This window comes from Elephas maximus, chromosome 1 (genome assembly GCF_024166365.1).
Source record: "Elephas maximus indicus isolate mEleMax1 chromosome 1, mEleMax1 primary haplotype, whole genome shotgun sequence".
Taxonomy (NCBI): Eukaryota; Metazoa; Chordata; class Mammalia; order Proboscidea; family Elephantidae; genus Elephas; species Elephas maximus.
Genome location: NC_064819.1, coordinates 142,701,360 through 142,714,236, shown reverse-complemented (window position 1 = coordinate 142,714,236; position 12,877 = coordinate 142,701,360). Strand labels below are relative to the sequence as shown.

The window sequence follows — 12,877 nt, the reverse complement described above, 5'->3', positions numbered from 1 at the left end:
TACCCATTATCATAAAATAAGAAACGAACAATAAAAGAAAATAAAATGAAGTACTAATTAAAATAAAGGCTAAAATTAATAAACTAGAAATAAAAAACAGAAAAAAAACTAGAAACGATAAATCCCAAAGCTATTTTTTTTTTTTTTTAAGACCACAAAAGCTGGAAATGCCCACTCATCTATGCCAAAAAATTTGGAAGACGGCTACATGGCTGGACTGGAAGAGATCCATATACATGCCTGTTTCAAAGAAAAGTGGTCCAACAATGTGGAAATTATCAAACAATAGCATTACTATCACATGCAAGTAAAACTGTATTGAAGATAATTCAAAAACAGCTGCAGCAGTACATTGACAGGGAACTACTAGAAATTTAAGCCAGATTCAGAAGAGAACGTGGAACGAGGGATATCGTTGCTGATGTTAAATGGACCTTGGCTGAAAGCAGAGAATACCAGAAAGATGTTTATCTGTTTTTTATTGACTACACTAAGGCATTCAACTGTGTAGATCATAACAAATTATGGATAACGTTATGAACAACAGGGATTCCTGAACACTTAATTGTCCTCATGCGGAACCTGTACATAGACCAAGAGGCAGTCACTCAAACAGAACAAGGGGATACTGAATGGTTTAATATCAGGAAAGTTGTGCGCCAGGGTTTTATCCTTTCACCATACTTATTCAATCCATATGCTGAACCAATAATCAGAGAAGCTAGACTATATGAAGAAGGCAGTGGCATCAAGATTAGAGGAAGACTCATCAACAACCAGCAATATGCAGATGACACAACCTTGCTGACTGAAATCGAAGAGGACTTGAAGCACTTATCAATGAAGATCAAAGAGTACAGCCTTCAGTACGGATTACATCTCAACATAAACCAAAAATCTACATAACTGGATCAATAAGCAACATCACGATAAACAGAGAAAATATTGAATTTATCAAGGTTTTCATTTCACTTGGATCCACAATCAGCGCCCATGGGAGCTTGTCGTTGTTGTTAGGTACTGTTGAGTCAGTTCTGACTCATAGTGACCTTATGTACAACAGAACGAAACACTGCCCAGTCCTGCGCCATCCTCACAATCATTGCTATGTTTAAGCCCATTGTTGCATGCACTGGGACAATCCATCTCATCGAGGGTCTTCCTTTTTTTGGATGACCCTCTACTTTACCAGCCATGATATCCTTCTCCAGGGACTGATCCCTGGTGATAACACATCCAAAGCAAGTGAGATAAAGTCTCACCATCCTCACTTCTAAGGAGTATTCTGGTTGTACTTCTTCCATGGAAGCAGCAGTCAAGAAATCATATTGCGTTGGACAAATCTACTGCAAAAGAGCTCTTTAAAGTATTAAAAAGCAAAGTTGAGGAGGTGGAGCCAAGATGGCAGAATAGATGCTTCCAGCGAGCCCTCTTTACAACAAAGACCCGAAAAAACAAGTGAAACAAGTATATTTGTGACAAGTTGGGGGCCCTGAGCTTCAAAGGCAAGCTTAGAAAACAAACTGAGGGGCAGGAAGAGACCATTCAGAACCAGAGAGGAGTTACCAGACCTGAATCACGGGGAGCCCTCAGGTACCATTTCTGGAGCGGCAGCAGCGGCAGGCTGGTACTAGCGTTTGGCCGCAGTTCCCTCAGGAAAAAGCAGCTAGCCACACAGCCTACTCACACCTCCAGAACCTGAGAAGAACAGTGCTCTCGGCAAAAGCTAAGTATTTGCATATATTTTACTGCACACCCTCCCATCCCAAAGCTGGCTTAAGCAGCTGAATTCCCTGAGCCTGAGATAGGCACTGTTAAGCACCTAGAGCCATCCTCCCAGCCTTGGGGAAGGAAAAAATTTGCAACTGGGGGAAAAGATAATTTGCTGGCTCCACTAACCAGCGGAGCTCAGGACAGAAGCAGTTCTTGTTCAGGCATAAACCATCTGTGGACTTTGAACTCCTTTCCCCTCTGCATGGGCCTTTGTGGCCTAGTTTGGGAGAATAGGCCCTTGTTGGCAGACTCCAACCATTTCAGCTGTGTGGTGGAGAGGTGGGTGTTTGATGCTTCACATTGCTTTGCCTATTAAACAAGGTCCTCACCTACCCACGTAAAGGACCTAAGGACTGGTAGCTCCACTCAGGTCACCCAGCTAACTGTGACAGTGGTACAAAGAAAACTGGTACCTCCCAGTCGTTACAACCAAAAACTTTGGGTGTCCACGGTCCATCTGCAGAACCCACCCACCTGCACACTCTAGGGAACAGGGACATGCTTTCCTCAGAGACGCTCAAGGGTTGATTCTCAGCCCCCTGCCTTGTTCAGAGCATGACCCCCTGCTGCAATCAGATACCGATATAAACACCAATCACCCCTGCCCCTCTAAGACTGTAGGACAGAGCCTGTACCACATGCTTGATGATCAGCTACCTGGAAACCTGAGCTAAATTCATACAAGAAAACTTAATGGACTCCTAGACTGATATACCTGATAACAGCTCTAACCAGCTGGGGACAGAACATCAGACCTCCAAAGGTGAAAATAACCAAGCTAGCTCACTCAAACAACCCATAAGGGTATATCGAAACTAAATAAAGCAAGGAGCTATGACACAATAAGCAACCATAAACTAATACAATAACGTATAGATAGCTCGGAGACAACAGTCAATATCAAGTCACATAAAGAAACAGACCATGATCACCTCAACAGGCTCTCAGAACAAAGAACCCAGGGATCTTCTAGATGAAAGTACATTACTGGAATTACCAGAGCCAGAATACAAAAGTTTAATATACAGAACCCTTCAAGACATCAGGAAGGAAATGAGGCAATACGCAGAACAAGCCAAGGAATACACAGATAAAGCAATTAAAGTAATTAGAAAGATTATTCAGGAACATAATAAAAAATTTAATAAGCTGGAAAAATCCATAGACAGCAATCAGAAATTCAGAAGATTAACAATAAAATTACAGAATTAGATAACTCAATAGAAAGTCAGAGGAACAGAATTCAGCAAGTAGAAGCTAGAATTTCTGAACTCGAAGATAAATCACTTGGCACTAATGTATTTGAAGAAAAATCAGACAAAAGAATTGAAAAAAATGAAGAAACCTTAAGAATCATGTGGGACTCCATCAAGAGAAATAACCTACAAGCGATTAGAGCACTAGAACAGGGAGGGATAACAGAAAATACAGAGAGAATTGTTGAAGATTTGTTGGCAGAAAGCTTCCCCGATATTGTGAAAGATGAGAAGATATCTATCCAACATGCTCAACGAAATCCACATAAGGTAGATCGTAAAAGAAAGTCACCAAGACATATTATAATCAAACTTGCCAAAACCAAAGGTAAAGAGAGAATTATAAGAGCAGCAAAGGATAAACGAAAAGTCACCTACAAAGGTGAGCCAATAAGAATAAGCTCAGCAGAAACCATGTAGGCAAAAAGGCAATGGGATGACATATTTAAAAAATTGAAGGATAAAAATTGCCTGCCAAAAATCATATATCCAGCAAAACCATCTCTTAAATATGAAGGTGAAATTAAGACAATTCCAGATAAACACAAGTTTAGGGAATTCGTAAAAACCAAACCGAAACTACAAGAAATACTAAAGGGAGCTCTTTGGTTAGAAAATCAATAATATCAGGTATAAACCCAAGACTAGAACACTGCACAAAGCAACCAGAAGTCAACTAAGACAGGGAAATCTGAAAAAACAAAAGAAGATTATATAAAAAAAAAAAAAGCTCAAAAAAGGGTAACAGTGGTGTTGTTATATGAAAGAAGACAACAATAAAATAATAAAGAGGGACTAAGGAATGTAATCAAACACCTTCCATATGGAGAGGATGATAAGGCGATACAAAGAAATAAAAGCTAGGTTTAAATTTATAAAAATAGGGGTAAATAATAAGGTAACCACAAAGGAGACAAACTATCCTACTCATCAAAATAAAATACAAGAAAAAAATAGAGACTCAGCAGAGACAAAATCAACAACAAATATGAGAAAAGGACACTATATAAAGATAATTTACTCAGCACATAAAATTAAGTGGGAAAAAGAAGCCGTCAACAACACACAAAAAAAAAGACATCAAAATGATAGCACTATATCCATAAAAAATATCTGTCCATAATTACCCTGAATGTAAATGGACTAAATGCGCCAATAAAGAGACTCAGAGTGGCAGAATGGATTCAAAAACACGATCCGTCTATATGCTGCCTACAAGAGACACACCTTTGACTTAGAGACACAAACAAACTAAAACTCAAAGGATGGAAAAAAATATATCAAGCAAAAACAATCAAAACAGAGCAGGAGTGGGAATATTAATTTCTGACAAAATAGACTTTAAAGTTAAATCCATCAGAAAGGATAAGGAAGGACACTATATAATGATTAAAGGGACAATACACCAAGAAGATATAATCATATTAAATATTTACGCACCCAATGACAGGGCTGCAGGATACATAAAACAAACTCTATCACTGTTGAAAGATGAGATAGCTCCACAATAATAGTAGGAGACTTCAACACACCACTTTCGGTGAAGGACAGGACATCCAGAAAGAAGCTCGATAAAGGTGCGAGAGATCTAAATGCCACAATGAACAAACATGACCTCATAGACATATACAGAACACTCCACCCAACAGCAACCAACTATACTTTCTTTTCCAGTGCACATGGAACATTCTCTAAAATAGACCACATATTAGGTCATAAAGCAAGCCTTAGAAGAATCCAAAACACTGAAATATTACAAAGCATCTTCTCTGACCATAAGGCCATAAAAGTGGAAATCGATAACAGGAAAAGAAATCAAACATTTGGAAACTGAACAATACCCTGTTCAAAAAAGACTGGATTATAGAAGACATTAAGGACGGAATAAAGAAATTCAGAGCATCCAATGCGAATGAAAACACTTCCTATCAGAACCTTTGGGACACAGCAAAAGCAGTGCTCAGAGGTCTATTTATACCAATAAATGCACACATAGAAAAAGAAGGGCCAAAATCAAAGAATTATTCCTACAACTTGAAAAAATAAAAAATAGAGAGCAAGAAAAAGAAACCCACAGGCACCAGAAGAAATCAAATAATAAAAATCAGAGCTGAACTAAATGAAATAGAAAACAGAAAAACAATTGAAAGAATTAACAAGACTAAAAGCTGGTTTTTTGAAAAAATCAACAAAATTGATAAACCAGTGGCCAAACTGACATAAGAAAAACAGGAAAGGAAGCAAATAACCCAAATAAGAAATGAGATGGGCGATATTACACCAGACCCAACTGAAATTAAAAGAATCATATCAGATTACTATGAAAAATTATACTCTAACAAATTTGAAAACCTAGAAAAAATGGATGAGTTCCTAGAAACACAGGACCTATCTAAACTAACATAAACAGAGGTAGAACAACTAAATAGACCCATAACAAAAGAAGAGATTGAAAAGGTAATCAAAAGACTCCCAACAAAAAAAAGCCCTGGTCCAGATGGCTTCACTGCAGAGTTCTAACAAACTTTCAGAGAAGAGTTAACACTACTACTACTAAAGGTATTTCAGAGCACAGAAAAGGATGGAATACTACCAAACTCATTCTATGAACCCACCATATCCCTGATACCAAAGCCAGGTAAAGACACCAGAAGAAAAGAAAATTATAGACCTATATCCCTCATGAACGTAGATGCAAAAATCCTCGACAAAATTCTAGCCAACAGAATTCAACAACATATCAAAAAAATAATTCACCATGACCAAGTGGGATTCATACCGGGTATGCAGGAATTGCTCAACATTAGAAAAACAATTATTGTAATCCACCACATAAATTAAAATAAAGAGAAGAATCACATGATTTTATCAATTGAAGCAGAAAAGGCATTTAACAAATTTCTACACCCATTCATGATTAAAACTTTCCACAAAATAGGAATAGAAGGAAAATTCCTCAACATAATAAAGGGCATTTATTCAAAGCCAATAGCCAACATCATCCTAAATGGAAAGAGCCTGAAAGCATTCCTCTTGAGAACTGGAACCAGACAAGGATGCCCTTTAACACCACTCTTATTGAACATTGTGTTGGAGGTCCTAGCCAGAGCAATTAGGCTAGAAAAAGAAATAATGAGCATCCAGATTGGCAAGGAAGAAGTCAAAGTATCTCTATTTGCAGATGACATGATCTTATACACAGAAAACCCTAAGGAATCCTCCAGAAAACTACTGAAACTAATAGAAGAGTTCAGCAGAGTATCGGGATACAAGATAAACATATAAAAATCAGTTGGATTCCTCTACACCAACAAAAAGAACATCGAAGAGGAAATCACTAAATCAATGCCATTTACAGTAGCCACCAAGAAGGTAAAATACTTAGGAATAAATCTTACCAGAGATGTAAAAGACTTACACAAAGAAAAGTACAGTACACTTCTGCAAGAAACCAAAAGAGGCTTTCATAAGTGAAAAAACATACCTTGCTCATGGATAGGAAGATTTAACATTATAAAAACGTCTACTCTACCAAAAGCAATCTACACATTTAATGCAATTCTGATCCAAATGCCAAGGACATTCTTTAATGAGATGGAGAAACAAATCACCCTTCATATGGAAGGAAAAGAGGCCCCGAATAAGTAAAGCATTACTGAAAAAGAAGAACACAGTCGGAGGCCTTACTTTACGTGATTTTAGAACCTATTATACCACCACAGTAGTCAAAGCAGCGTGGTACTGGTACAAGAACAAGATACATAGACCAATGGAGCAGAATTGAGAATCCAGACATAAATCCATCCATATATGAGCAGTTGATACTTGACAAAGGCCCCAAAACAGTTAAATGGGGAAAAGACAGTTTTTTTAACAAATGGTGGTGGCATAACTGGATATCCACCTGCAAAAAATTAAACAAGACCCATACTTCACTCCATGCACAAAAACGAGCTCAAAATGGATCAAAGACCTAAATATAAAAATCCAAAATGATAAATATCATGGAAGAAAAAACAGGGACAATGTTAGAAGCCCTAATACATGGCATAAACAGTATACAAAACATTACTAACAAAGCGGAAGAAGAACTAGATAACTGCAAGCTGCTAAAAATCAACACCTATGCTCATCCAAAGACTTCACCAAAAGAGTAAAAAGATTACCTACAGACCGGGAAAAAGTTTTTAGCTATGACATTTCCGATCAGTGCCTTATCTCTAAAATCTACATGATACTACAAAAACTCAACTGCAAAAAGACAACCCAATTACAAAATGGGCAAAAGATATGAAGAGTCACTTCACTGAAGAAGACATTCAGGTAGCTAATAGATACATGAGGAAATGTTCATGATCATTAGCCGTTAGAGAAATGGAGATCAAAACCACAATGAGATTTCATCTCACTCCAACAAGGCTGGCATTAATCCAAAAAACACATAATAAATGTTGGAGAGGCTGTGGAGAGATTGGAATACTTATACACTGCTGGTGGGAATGTCAAATGGTACAACCACTTTGGAAATTGATTTGGCACTTCCTTAAAAAGCTAGAAATAGAACTACCATACGATCCAGCAATCCTACTCCTCAGAATATATCCTAGAGAAATAAGAGCCTTTACACGAGCAGATATATCCACACCCCCGTTTACTGCAGCACTGTTTACACCAGCAAAAAGATGGATGCAACCAAGGTGCCCATCAACAGATGAATGGATAAATAAATTATGGTATATTCATACAATGGAATACTACACATCAATAAAGAACAGTGATGAATCCGCGAAACATTTCATAACATGGAGGAATCTGGAAGGCATTATGCTGAGTGAAATTAGTCAGCTGCAAAAGGACAAATATTGTATAAGACCACTATTATAAGAACTTGAGAAATAGTTTAAACTGAGAAGGAAACATTCTTTTGTGGTTACGAGAGGGGGGAGGGAGAGAGGTATCCACTAATTAGATAGTAGATAAGAACTACTTTAGGTGAAGAGAAAGACAGCACACAATACAGGCAAGGTCAGCACAACTGGACTAAACCAACAGCTAAAAGTTTCCTGAATAAATTGAATGCTCAAATGCCAGTGTAGCAGGGGCAGGGGTTTGGGGACTATGGTTTCAGGGGACATCTAAGTCAATTGGCATAATAAAATTTATTAAGAAAACATTCTGTATCCCACTTTGAAGAGTGGCATCTAGGGTCTTAAATGCTAGCAAGCAGCCATCTCAACCCACCTGGATCAAAAGAGAATGAAAAGCACCAAGCACACAGGGTAATTACAAGCCCAAGAGACAGAAAGGGCCACATGAACCAGAGACTATATCATCCTGAGACCAGAAGAACTAGATGGTACCCAGCCACAAAACCAATGACTGCCCTGACAGGGAACACAACAGAGAACCCCTGAGGGAGCAGGAGAGCCGTGGGATGCAGACCCCAAATTCTCGTAAAAAGACCAGACTTAATGGTCTGACTGAGACTAGAAGGACCCTGGTGTTCATGGCCCCCAGATCTTCTGTTGGCCCAGGACAGGAACCATTCCCGAAGCGAACTCTTCAGACATGGATTGGACTGGACAATGGGTTGGAGAGGGATGCTGGTGAGGAGTAAGCTTCTTGGATCAGGTGGACACTTGAGACTATGTTGGCATCTCCTGCCTGGAGGGGAGATGAGAGGGTAGAGGGGGTTAGAAGCTGGCGAAATGGACACAAAAAGAGAGAGTGGAGGGAGAGAGCAGGCTGTCTCAGGGGGAAAGTAATTGGGGGAATATGTAGCAAGGTGTATATAAGTTTTTATGTGAGAGACTGACTTGATATTTAAACTTTCACTTAAAGCACAATAAAAATTACAAAAAAAAAAAAAAAACAGCAAAGTTGCCACCTTGAGGACTAAGGTGTGCCTGACCCAAGCCATGGTATTTTCAATTGCCTTATATTCATGCAAAAGCTCGACAATGAATAAGAAAGACTGAAGAAGAATTGATGCTTTGAATTATGGTGCTGATGAAGAATATTGAATATTACCATGGACTGCCCAAAGAACAGACAAATACGTCTTCGAAGAAGTACAGCCAAAATGCTCCTTGGTAGCAAGGATGGTGAGACTTCAACTCACGTACTTCAGACATATTATCAGGAGGGACCAGTCCCTGGAGTAGGACATCATGTTTGGTAAAGTAGAGGGTCAGTGAAATAGAGGAAGACCCTCAATGGGATGGGTGGACACAGTGGCTGTAGCAATGGGCTCAACCATAGCAATGATTGTGAGGACGGCGCAGGACCAGGCAGTGTTTCATTCTGTTGTACATAGGATCGCCAGGAGTTGGAACCAACTCGATGGAACCTAACAACAACAAAGCAGATGAACTACCAGTAAACTTGATTAAAAGAAAGAGTGCACATGGCAAACACATACAGAAGAAGTCACTTGCAAGAATATACAAGATTAAAAATGAGGAGGCAAAACCACAGATATAGGCGTGATTAAGAGAATTATAAAAGATTACTGCTTGCAAGTCTATGGCTACAAATTTGAAAATACAGAGGAAATGAATGACTTCCTAACAAAATATGTTGTTGTTTTTGTTAGGTGCCGTCGAGTCGGTTCCGACAAAATATAATTTACTTAAATTGCCAATCACTTCAGAAGACGTTGGGCTGGTGATTAACGATCTATCATTGAAAAAGGCACAAAGACCAGATGGGTTTAATCTTTAAGGAACAGATGATTACAATGTTATTTAAATGTTTCCAGGCTATGGGAAAAAAATGAGACTATTTCCCCTAGATCATTTTATGAAGCCAGATAAAAACTTAAAAAAAATTTTTTTTAGCCAGATTAATTTTAATTCCAAAACCTGATATAACATGAAAAAGAAAACGATAAGCCCATCTCACTTAAAAATGCAGATACAAAAAGTTTACCTAAAATATTAGCAAAGAAAATGCAACTATGCTTCTGTCTTAAGCTGAGTTCTCTAATGAGACAGATGTGCATAACAAAGGTTTATCACGGAGTGCTCTCAGTATCAGCAATCCCTGCTGGTACAGTGGCTAAAGCACTTGACTGCTAACTGAAAGGCTGTTTGAACCAACAGCACTCCACGGGAGAAAGATGGGGCATAGGGTTTCCAAGCTTTACTGCCTTGGAAACCCTATGGGGCAGTTTTACTCTGTCCTACAGGGTTGCTATGATTCGGAATCTACCCAACAACAGTGGGTTTTGGTTTTGCTCTAAGTATCAACACCTGTAATCAAGTGAGACAAGGAGACTAAGGTAAGGGGAGACGTTGAGATGCAATACAGTTGCAACACAGGTCTTGGTCCATCCCATAGAGAGCTATGAATCAGTCATGAGAGGCAGGCTACCTTCCAACTGCCCATCCTCTCCTTCCAACCCCCTCCCCCCCGCCCACCTCACCGAGAAAGGGCTCAGCAGCCAACACTCTGGACAGCTGAGGGGAAAAGTGCCACCCCCTGAAGCAGGGATCTGGGTAGCACAGGACAGCATTCATTAGACTAAAAGGACTAGAGTCCTTAGGATTTATTGTTGATTGCAAGTGAGGTTCACTATAAAAAAAACAACCTATCATTATAATCCTTTGTTTCAATAGAGAAAACTTTTATTAAGATCACATGAATAGATGCTGAAAGACATTTGATGAATTTGTTAGATTCATCAGCCATTTCTGACATAGCTATTGTTTTACATATTACAGAAATGTGAATATATCATACATACTGACTTATTTGTGTTTGTGTGTGTGTACGCTCATAGTCTTTTTGCTTTTCCTTTTTTTTCTTGGATTTCCTTCTCCCTCTCCACCAAAATCAACCCCAGTACGGTAATAGTAAGTAGAAATGAAATAACTAAAATACACTGGCACGAAGTAGAAATAAGATCTCTGGGTGTCCCAAACGGTTTGCTCTCAGCTACTAACCTAAAGGTTGGTGGTTCAAACCCACCCAGTGGTGCCACAGAAGAAAGGCCTGGAAATCTGCTTCCATAAAGTTTACAGCCAAGAAAACCCTACGGAGCACAGTTTTACCCTGTAACACATGGGGTCACTATGAGTTGGAATAGACTCAGTGGCAACGAGTTCTTGGTTTCTGGGTAGAAACAGGTTTAGAATTTGTCCCTGACTGCTTTCAGGAGCAACCATGCTGCACTACCAGGTTCCTTTTTATATAGGCATCTGTTGGAGAAGCTTTAATTTAGTTGAAGAAATCAACCTCTAGAGCCATTTCTAGCTTACCATTGGACATACCACCAATATTTCTTGGTGATAATTAACTGTGGCAGGAGATAAATGATAAATAAAAATAAACAAAGGCTAAAAAATCGTCAAAATGTGATCATATGTCCAAAATAAAGCACACATCTCGGCAGGAACACCATTTAAGTGCAGAAGTAAGTCACCACCTGTTTGTTAGGGACATGAATCAGATTCATTCAGAAGTTGCTGGCCTTGATTAATGGCCAGTGTCCCCAGAACAAACACCTCCCTCTCAGCCCATAGTAATAGAGATAAATAAGAGTAAAACTTAAAAAGAGTAAAATATGATAAAATCCAGGTCTCTTGCTGACATACACCACCTATCTGGAATTAGTCTGCATTCTTACCTTTGTAGATCCCATCTGATGGCTACATGGATGGAGAATCTCAATCACTGGGAGGACTCAGTTCTTCTATGACTAAGATGCACATCTGGCCTCAGAGATTGCTGGAACCATGGCTCCTCATCTATAGAATTCTGTAACAACTCTGGGGGCTCACCTATTCCACGGGTATCTCAGAGGCACATCCTGATGGTGAGTCCGAATGGCTGGGGTAGCGTTTGATGTTTGGCTTCCCAACGTCCATTTGTACATGCCTCAGTCCAGGCATGGAGACCCAGGACCATTAGTTGCAGTCAAGGAGCAGGGATGTTTTACTTATTTCCTGTGCACAAATCAGGACCCCTGATGGTGCAGTGCTTAAGAGCTATAGCTGCTAACCAAAAGGTTTCTAGAGGCTGCTCTCCCCCAGAATAAAATTCTAAATGTGACCCCAACTCAGCATTTTATGGTCTGTCCAGGGTAAAGTTCATTTTCTCCTGGTAGGCAGAGCATCATAACTATGATCATAGAAGTTTTCTTGGTAAGTATTGAATCAGATCAAGCTAAGATGTCCTGATATGATGATCTCAAAACAGATGCCCAGTGTAATTTGAATACTTCGGGTCTGGTGACTAAGACTCCTTTTTCCCTTTGATGACAGCTGAATGAGCACTACTGATATTTTCTTCTGTGATTCTCCTTTTCCAGTGCTTTCAGTTCTGACTAACCCCCTTCCTTCTAATTGACCCATTCATTTTTAGATGTGTTAAGCTAAATTAATATCTGTTGAAAAATAACCCATTATGATATATTTTTTCATATTAACATTGTGTGTAATAAAACAGACCTAAATCTGTGTCTGAAATACATAGTATTTGTTATACATTTTCTTTGAAATTCTAATACGCAAAAAGGGAAACAGGTCTTCACTTTTTGTTTGTTCATTTTTACATAAAGGAAAGAACAAGCAAAAACGGACAAAACCAAACTGGTTGCAGTCAATTCCAACTCATAACGACTCTATAGGACAGAGTAGAACTGCCCTGTAGGGTTTCCAAGGAGCAGCTGGTGGATTAGAACTGCTGACCTTTTGGTTAGCAGCCAAACGCTGCAGCCAAATGCTTAACCACTTATTGCAAGCAATTTGAGCAGTCATCCAACTGGGCTCAACAAACTGGACCAGATGACCTCGTTGGACTCTCTTCCAGCTCTATATTACACAGCACATGTGGCAAAAGATACC

General features: G+C 39.1%; 1 long non-coding RNA gene across 1 annotated transcript in view; it reads right to left on the bottom strand.

The window, feature by feature from the left end:
* Positions 1-12,877, bottom strand: part of LOC126082972 (uncharacterized) — an 86,717-nt gene that overhangs the window by 22,452 nt on the left and 51,388 nt on the right. The gene's annotated exons all lie outside the window — the stretch shown is intronic.